The sequence below is a fragment of the Neophocaena asiaeorientalis genome, unplaced genomic scaffold (assembly GCF_003031525.2).
Source record: "Neophocaena asiaeorientalis asiaeorientalis breed wild unplaced genomic scaffold, Neophocaena_asiaeorientalis_V1.1 scaffold119, whole genome shotgun sequence".
NCBI lineage: Eukaryota > Metazoa > Chordata > Mammalia > Artiodactyla > Phocoenidae > Neophocaena > Neophocaena asiaeorientalis.
The window spans coordinates 8,632,896-8,642,393 of record NW_020175821.1 but is presented as its reverse complement, the minus strand read 5'-3'; the positions used below and the strand labels follow the sequence as shown (position 1 = coordinate 8,642,393).

The window sequence follows — 9,498 nt, the reverse complement described above, 5'->3', positions numbered from 1 at the left end:
GGTACATCTTAGAATCCAAGTAATATGATTTTCTTATAAACATACATATATATATCATATATATAATGTGTATTTTTTCTCATAAGCATACCTATATATATTTTAATATCTCTCCCGCTCTCAAACGCACACACACACAGACACAGACACACACACCATCGTCATCATTATCTATGTGGGAAAATCTCCAACATCACAGTAAATATATTTCAATCTCACATCCTGATTAACACATGCCATCAGTAGACACACACTTCTCACATAAGTGGAGCAATTTTCACAGTTTGGGTGCCGTTCTCCCTTCTCTAGATATTACAGTGCAAATGAGAATTTCAGCACGATGATATCATGGTTAGTTTAAATTTACGGCAGTCAGGAAATTCCCAAAGCAGATGAAGAACTTCTAAACGTCACACGCGAACACAGCTAAGTATAAATAGCAGTGGTGATCCCAACACTGATTTTCATTGTGTTTAGAGGCATTTAAATCATATCACAAATGGGACTGGATTTTTTTTACGTTGATTTATATAATTTTAATTATTTAGGAACAATCACTTTCTAAAACTCAATAAAGAGATTAGATGGGACATTTGTGGGGGAAGTTAAACATGGCTCCTAACCACAGGAGAAAAATGTACGGCAAAGGAGAAAAGATAAACAAGAATAGAAGATGACATATAGCCATCTGTCAGCTCCCAAAGGATATGCTGGTTTTCATGACAGTGTTTTCTGTTTTCTCCTTCAATGCTTTACCCAGCAGGCTGCTCAGTAAGCCACATTCAGGTATAGGATTGGGACAGACACTACTGATAATAGGTGACTGCCTTTAGGTATCCCTGATATATAACCTGGCTTGTCCCCTAGCAGATTTTGGACAATGGTTTTAAAGCACATGTTTTAATCCAAGATAAGAAGCTCAAGGCTACTAAAGAGAAGATAGACTTTTTACATGTAAGTGTGTGTGAGTGTGTGTGTATATATATGTGTGTGTATATATATATATATATACACACACACACACATAAATATGTATATATAATATATTTCAAATGTAAGGCAAAAGATACTACAAAGCTATTACAGAATGTAAAGACTTCTGGTTCCAGCAGATAGTATACCAGGATAATCTTAAACTAACCTAGGAAAAACAACTAGAAATGTTGGATAGAAAATAGGAGTATTTTTTAATAAGTGTATAGAAGTCTTTGTAAAAATAAAAAAAGAAAGAAAGAAAATCTCCAGATGCTAGGAAGGAAGAGTGGGGGGATGGGGGGAAGAAATGAAAAAAAAAATGCAAAAAAAAAAAAAGAAAAAAAGGAAGAGGCAAGTGAAAACCTGAGAGGTAAGGATGTGTTCTGATGAAGGGGCTATTCTAGAAAATGCTATCCACTACAGTAACCTAAGGGCTTGAGTAATTTTTTTCCTTTTAGGTTGACTTAAAGTTCTATAAATTTTCCTGAGAATTACAAATCTGATGCATACACATTTTAGTGTGTAGCTTGATGAATTTGAAAAATGCTTACACCCATGTAACCAGTACCCCCAGTCTAGATATAGAACACCTCTATCACCCCAGAAAGTTTTCTTAGGCCCCTTCCAGTCAATCTCTATACCCACAAGCAATTATTGTTCTGATTCCTATCACCACAGATTCCAGTGACCGTGTTTTTGAATTTTATATAAGTGGAATCATAACATATGTATTCTTTTATGTAAGGCTTCTTTCCACAATGGGGTAAGATTTATCTATCTATAAATAACTGCGCCTAAAAGGGTTGCTTACCTCTGACAAAACCTAACGATAATGACAAAGGGTATTTTTGGAGAATTTCAACCGACACCCTACTGTACTGTAACGGGAAAACAGGATTCCAGTATCAATCTCATGTCCTGCCTCATGAAGAAGCTGCTGGTAACCCTCAACCAGTGTGGATGGGGAATGAAGTCTATTTGGACCCACCTTTATGGCGCAAATTACTTCTGTCACGCAGGCACGGATCTGTGTGCGAATGCTGACGTTTTCTTCAAGGATCACAGTTTCCAGATTTGGTCTTCACAGGATGCACTTATTTGTAGACTGTCCTCAATCACTGAGTCATTATTATTTTGTTAACCTGAGTAGTCCTGCAGCTTCACGTTTCTAACACGGGCACGATGGGTCTTCTATTTCTCAGGAGCCGGGGACAAGGCAAGTTTCATTCTGTTTTCCTGGGACAAAGACATGGGAAGGCCTTCGTATCTAGTTTCCTCATAAAAGTCTCTTTCTGTTTGAAGAAGCTTTTGTGCGACACCTTGATGCTTCCTCAAATCAACAATAGCACAGAACTTCTATTTAATTTACTCCCCCAATTGCATGGATTACATACACTACAGGCAGTCTGGAGCAGTGAGGGGCTGTGAGAGGGACCCTTGATTGGTTTCCTCTCACTCATTCTAAAGGTGGTGGTGATGACAGTGGCCTAGAGATATATTATGGCCTTTCTTTGGCTCTCCAGGTATGGGAATGAATTTTTTTAAATGACTGGGGAGAAGCATAGATACCCGATTATAAATTCCACCACTTCAAGATTTCATTAGCACACTACATTCAGGTGAGTGAGCATTTGGAGCTTACTAGGTAATGATCGATGCTGACCCTGAGCAACTAGAAAGCTGCAGGACGGCTGGCATCCTTCAGATGCTGCAAACACATGGCCACAGGATCAGTACACTGTCCCTGTTGAGCTGTTAAATGGGGCTGTGCTAGCTTCCCAGGCTTGAGAAGAAATTCGGTCGGTAACATCCTAGCAGAGCGCGGCACACATGCCACACAGGTGACCTTAGCTGGTGCGCTTTCTCACAGCTCCTCTCTCAATGCGAACGTCTCCGTCAGTACGTGTACCACTTTCCTCCCAGTGGTCAAATGTTTGACGTTTTAGTTCGTCCGTGATGGCAAAGGTCCTCTTTGTTCGAAGCTCCAGGCAGGGTTTAACCAGAGCAGCTCAGGGCACGGCCACTGGGATTGGATATGTGCTTTGCGATGTCTTCATCTAAATGCTGTTGGACAGCTTCTCCATCACAGCGAAGGAAGGAGGGAGGAAACATTTCGGCTGGGCCAAGGTGGGCGTGGGAAGGAGAGGAGGCAAGCACAGGCTCCCTGCCCCGCGCAGGAATGCAGGAGTGGAGGCGAAAAGAGGCCGGTGAGCGTGGTGACTGGGATGGGCCTGGGGAGGGCAGTGAAGAGTTCAAGACCTCTGGCACTGGAAGACGCAGAAAATGTTGACAAGGAGGAGGGGAAAGGGACCCAGGGGAGAGCCTGGGCCGTGAGCCAGAAGCAGAAGAGAAGGCTTTGCGTGCCCCCCAGCACACGCCACCTTAGTGGGACGCGCTCCTGTGCGGATGCCTGTGGCCTCCCTCTCGGCCAGGCACTTGCAGCTGAGCGGTGAGTCAGCGCTGGGCCGTTGTTCATCCTTTTTTGAAGCCAAGTCTCTAGTCATTTCTGAAAAAAGAAAAATGATTGAGGAGGAGCTGGTTTTTCACCTTCAGAACAGATGTGAGTGAACCCATTATGTGTTTTACTAATAAAAGCAATCACATCTTAAGAGCAGCGTGGGGTTGGGGAATGAATGCTCCTTGAATACCTTTTGTCCATCAGTGATGCTGCCGTCCATGGTGCCAAAGGATAGGTAGAGCTTGCCCAGCAGCAACACGTGAGGCTCTGTCAGGGCACCACCGCCACTAGAAATACATTTCAGAAAGCCAAGTGGTGCTTTTGCTAATTTGAAAGGCCAGAGTGAGCTGCTCACCCACTACACGTATTTCAGGAACAGATGAAAATGGACTCCGTGCCTGCTTCCTCTCAGCAGGCCCCTCTCCACTCCCCCAGAGCCTCCACCTTGTTTCCTGGTGGCACAGAACTCTACACACCAGCCGCCCCCTCCCCTTTCCCAAAACGTGGGTCTGCCCTTCTGGGTAGCACCTCCACGCACGAACCAGTCACAGTTATAGGGCCCGTACTCAAATATCCTGGTTCAAATCCTGGCTCCACCACTTACTGGCTGTGTCAACCTTGAATGGGTTTCTTAATTACTTTAAGCTTCGGTGTCCTCATCTATAAAACAGGAAATCTATTGCCCTGGGGTTGTTGTGAGAATCAAATGTAACCATCTGTGTAAAACACATACCACAGCATCTGATGTATAAATACTCAGTCAACACCATCATCATCACCATCACCGTCATCATCTCAGGTCTTTTCCCCAGATCATGCCTGCTCTGTGTCAGAGCCAGACGACAGCAGCCCCATCGCATGTGCTGTTCCCTGACATTGTTCTGCTAAACCAATGTATGACAGAAGCGGAGGATTTGGACACTTCCAGGACTAAGAAGGAACCTTCTTGTCCAGATCTTTTCAACTACTTAAACCCGTGCTCAGCAGGTTCGGACGTACATATTTATTATACTACTGGTCTGATGGAAGGATGCTGCTACACAGTAAGGATGCCCTAAACATTTTTAGCCCAATAAATGATTCCTGAAAAATTTCTGTCTAGCAAACCAAGTCCCATATTCCTTCTTTATATCAGGTGGCTTCTAACCTGCTGGAAACCTGCCCCTCTGGAATCCAATCTAATGTGGGAGAGAAGAAGATTCATAAGCAAGGAACTATAACATCACGTGGAAACACCACCAATCAGGTAGATGATAATCATGGTAATGGCAGCTACGATTTACTGCGTTCCCACTATGGGTCTGGCATTATACTAGTCAATCCTGTATCTCCACATACTGAATCCTTATAACAACTCTTCAAGGAAAGTCTTATTATCCCAATTACACAGATGAGGAAACTAAAGCGATGTGGGTCAGGGTCACCCAGTGAGTGAGCGGCGGAGCTCCTTTAGGGATTTCTAATTTAGGTCTGCCTGGCACACACCCCCACCCCCACCTGTCTTAAACACCTGGGCCATGTCCTGGGTCAGGGCCTTCCACTGCTATTCTCTCTGCCTCACCCTCTTCCAGCATTTGCTCAGTGGGGCCTTCCCTCACCAGCCTGAGTGCCTAGGACACAGGAAGACAGTGAATGTCACAGGAGCAGGTCTGAGGAGCCCACAGAATCTGAGTCACACAGATCAGGGATGAGTATTCCCTGAAGAAGGGCAGACGGTCACCCACAGGCCTGGCCCTGGGCAGCATTTGGAAACAGGTGAACTGCTGTCTATCTAACTCCAGGTACCACAGGCCCTCAGGTACCCTACATCTTTTCAAATCTTCTCTCAGGAAATGTGCTAATAAACACTAATATGTGCAATGCGTTGGCCAACCCAAGTACTTTTCGTCTCACTGTGGGAACAGAGCCTAAGCCACAAAACTGAATCTCTAATGGTGGATTTCTATATGTCAGTGACAAATCTGGTGAGGACACACTTCCCTACTCCTCCCACCCCCAATACCTCATAGGTGGCTTTCTGATCTCCTTATGAGCCTACCAAAGCAATTTTTGAAAGGCATTCAGCAAAAGATAGACAGAAAAGTTCTTTGTGACTAACTCCCCATTACTCAGAAAATTTAAGTGGATCAAACATCCCGTCCCCCTTCACCCTCTGAGCCTGTGGGTAATCACAGTGTTACTGTATAATGTGAAAATTTCCAAATAGAACTAAACTCAGGTCTATAAATATACATGATTGAGGATTCAAATATAGCACTGCTGTATTTTCATGGGGGCTATTTCTGTGTGGTGATTGCCTCGCTGATTTGCAATTTCAGAATACGAATGGCTTTTCTCCAAAACTAATGGGGAACTTGGCAGGGTGCTGCACACCCAGGCCCTGTCTGAGAAAAAGTCTGTTGAACAGTGATAAGTGCTCTTCTTCCCACTTACATAAGCAGAGCTGACAAAAGGCAGCAGTACGACTCCAGATCCTCCTAAGATGAAATAGTGTTTGTTGGGTTTCTCTTCTGGTGCTAGAGGAATACTGACTCTTCTGGTAATTAATAATGAAATGATCATGAGTCTGTATCCCTCTATGATATTTTAAATTAAGCGCACTATGGTACAAGTTAGGAATAAATGGCAAGGAGAGTTCTCTGACACTCGATTCACAAATAACTAAAAAATGCTTAAATACAAATGATGTAAATAAACTCATATCCATGGTGACTGAACCAAAGAGGACCTGCCTGAAGCAAACTCTATGGCTGTTATAAGCAAAACATTATCATCTCCAGCAAACAGAGAGAAAAGTCGATTTCCAACGTGTCCTGAACTCCACATCATAAAGCAACGTTTCCAGTATCGTCACAGACAATACAACCCCCCTCTGAGCAAGGCCTCTGTGGTTATATTCTGAAACAGTTTAGAGAATGATGGACTTTGGACTCGAAGCTCAAATCCCAGTTCTCTCACTTATAAAGTTTGTTACTTTGGACAAATAAGGCTTAGAGAAGTTTTCTCAACTGTACCGTGGAGATTTCAAAGTAATACCAAAGCCTCAGGGTTATTGAGAAAATTAAATGAGAGAAGGCATTTAAAAGCACAGTATTTAGCATATAGTAAATACTCAGTAAACATCTTTAATATTTTGTATGAAAGTCTATCTTCAGTGTCTCTCATTGATTCTGAGCCTCCTTTTCCTGGCTCCATGGTTCTTATTTCTGGAGGACCTTAGGACACTCCTTCCTGCCAGCCACTTTCAGGGAAATAGGCCAGGTAAAGAAATAGAACCCAACTCCATGTCAGAACCCCAAACCTTGTGTGAAAGAAACAATTCTAGAGTAGTTGCTCCTTAAGATAGGGGTTTAAATATGGTGGAGAAGGAAAGCTAGGACCCCAAATTTAAACCAACACCAGAGAGAGTTAGTATGAAGCTGATGAAGGTTAAGTTTCAAGACTCCTCTCTTGCGTGGCCCCTTCCAAAACCTTATACCTAATTTTGTGTTCATAATTTTGCATCCTTTTTCTTAAATATGGCTCTTAAATTTGTATACACTTTGGGCCCACCAAAACCTGGAACTGCCCGTGTCTAATGAATATGCTCTGAGCCCATCTGGTAGCAGGGGTGACCTGAAGCTGTGGATCACAGGGCTAGCCTTACATGTCTTTCTTTCACCTTCTTCTAATGAGTCCCAGGATTGGTTAAAGGTCAAGGATAAGGCTATACCTGCAGGTGGAGTCTAAACATTCCTTGATGAAAAGAAGAGTCAGTGGTATCAGGAATGAGGCAGAGTCTGATCAACCTGAGGATTAATGGTAATTCTCTAGAGACTTAGAGTTCAGTAAGGGAAATGAGACATTACAAAATAGGTACAGAAAGGCATTAAATCAGTGTTTTTCAAATGTGGTCCAGTCCAGCTGTGACGGAATGGCCTGACCAATCCTCACCAAGAACAACTGAAAAAGCTGGATAGAAATTGAGAAAAAAATCTGTTTGAAGGCACCAGAAACCTGCCGAGATAGCCAGGACTTGAGGGGAGGCGACTTATTGAGGTGATCCCAAGTTTTTGCACACTGCTTTACCCCTAGGGGCATGCAATGGACTGAATGGGTATACTCACAAAATTCTGACGTTGAAATCCTAACTCACAATGTGATGATATTTGGAGGTGTGGCCTTTAGGAAGTAATTAAATTATGAGGGTGGATCCTTCGTGGATGGGATTAGTGTCCTTATAAAGGGGACCCCAGAGAACATTCTTGCCCTCTTTCCAACGTGTGTGGTCACAGAGAAAAGGTGGTCCTTTATGAACCACGGAGTTGGCTCTCACCTGACCTAAATCTGCCAGCACCTTGATCTTAGGCTTCCTAAAGAACTGTGAGAAATAAATGTGTGTTGCTTAAGCCACCCAGTTTATGGTATTTTTGTTATAGCAACCCACATGGAATAAGACAGGGCATTTGGCAATTCTCGGTGCAGGGCAAATGGCTGAGAAGTTAGCAGTAATTTGATGGGGCTGGGAAGATAAAAATTGAAGTCTGAAGCTGCCACGGCAGTTAGGACATGTAGAATCAAGATCCTAGAGAAGAGGGGTGCAAAAATGTGATCCCAACATCAGCATAAGTTTTCTTCAAGTTATTTACTGATTAAGTTGTGCAGGCAAGAGGCTTAGAGGCAAACAGAAAGTGGCTGAAAAAGCAAAGCAGAATATTTAGCAATTTCATAATGCTATGGAGACAAAAACTGAATTTGGAACCTACCCAAAAGGACTGATCCCCCCCAAAATATCTCAGGCCCTCAGCTGGGATGTCTAGATGGTTACACCCTAGGAATAAGAGCGAGCCAGAACTAGACTGACCTTCCCAAAGACAGCACACCAGCCTGGGAGAGATGTGGCCCCAACTGGATTGAGGTGATCTGCCTCCAGGCTGCCTGTGAGAGGAGAGGGTAAATCCTCTCTGGAGGGAGAAAACATCATCCAGAGCCTGTGCAATGTTTCACATACAACGTCAGACATTCATTAAAGTACTGCCAGGCATAGCAAGAAACAGGACTGAGAGAAAAACAGGCAACAGAAACACAGACAGGTAATCCAGATACTGGAGTTATCAGACACACCGAAACCACTGTGATTAATATGTTCAAGAAAATACATTACAAGACGGAGAAATGGAATTTGTTAAAAGAGAATAAAATGAAAATTATGGAGGTGGAAAATGCAAAAACTAATAGTAGCACTCAATAGGTAGCTTTAACAGCCAATAGAGCAGAGCAGAAGATAGGATTAGTGGGGTGGAAGGTAGATGAGTAAAAAACAACCAGACCGCACACCCTGGCACATCCTAGGTAAACTGCTAAAAATCAACAACAAAGTTAGAAATTCTAAAAAACAGCTAGAGAGAAGAGATATCATTTTGAAAGAAGCAACAAAAGACTGACACCTGACTTTTCCAAAGAGAGATGGAAGTAGAAGAAAATAAAATGACATTTTTTATGTGCCCCAAGAAAATAATTGACAGTTTAGATACATGGGAAAATATCCTTCAAAAACAAAGGTGAAACAGATAAACAAAAACTGAGAGACACTTGTCAGTAGCACACTTACACTAAAGGAAATATTAAACGGATTTAACTCTTCATAAGGAAAGAAAATTTTCCAGATGAAAAATAAAGATATATGAAGAAGAGCAATGGAAAGGGTAAATGTATGGGTTAATCAAAATAAATATTAACTTGCAAAACAATAATAATGTTTTTATTGGAGTGTAGAAAAATTTCTACAAAAATTTATGTAGAAATAAAATGTAGAACAATAATAACACAAAGGAGGGGTTTAATAAAATCAGTATTACAAAGTCTTAGTATCATGTGAGAGGTGGAACAGGTATTAATTCTTAGTAGACTGTGATAAGTCAAGAATGCCTGTTGTACTTTTGAAGATAACAGGTAAAAGAATGTATTATTGGGAATTCCCTGGGGGTCCAGTGGTTAGGACTTGGTGATTTCACTGCCAAGGGCCCGGGTTCAATCCCTGGTTGGGGAACTAAAATCCCACAAGCTGAGCAGTGTGGCCAAAAAAA

General features: G+C 42.5%; 1 protein-coding gene across 1 annotated transcript in view; it reads right to left on the bottom strand.

Moving 5' to 3' along the window:
• Positions 1 to 3,349: 3,349 nt before the first annotated feature.
• Positions 3,350 to 9,498, bottom strand: part of AQR (aquarius intron-binding spliceosomal factor) — a 116,816-nt gene continuing 110,667 nt past the window's right edge. Inside the window, exon 36 of the mRNA XM_024732461.1 lies at positions 3,350 to 3,481. The gene's annotated coding sequence lies outside the window, so the exon portion shown is untranslated. The remainder of the gene's footprint in view (positions 3,482 to 9,498) is intronic.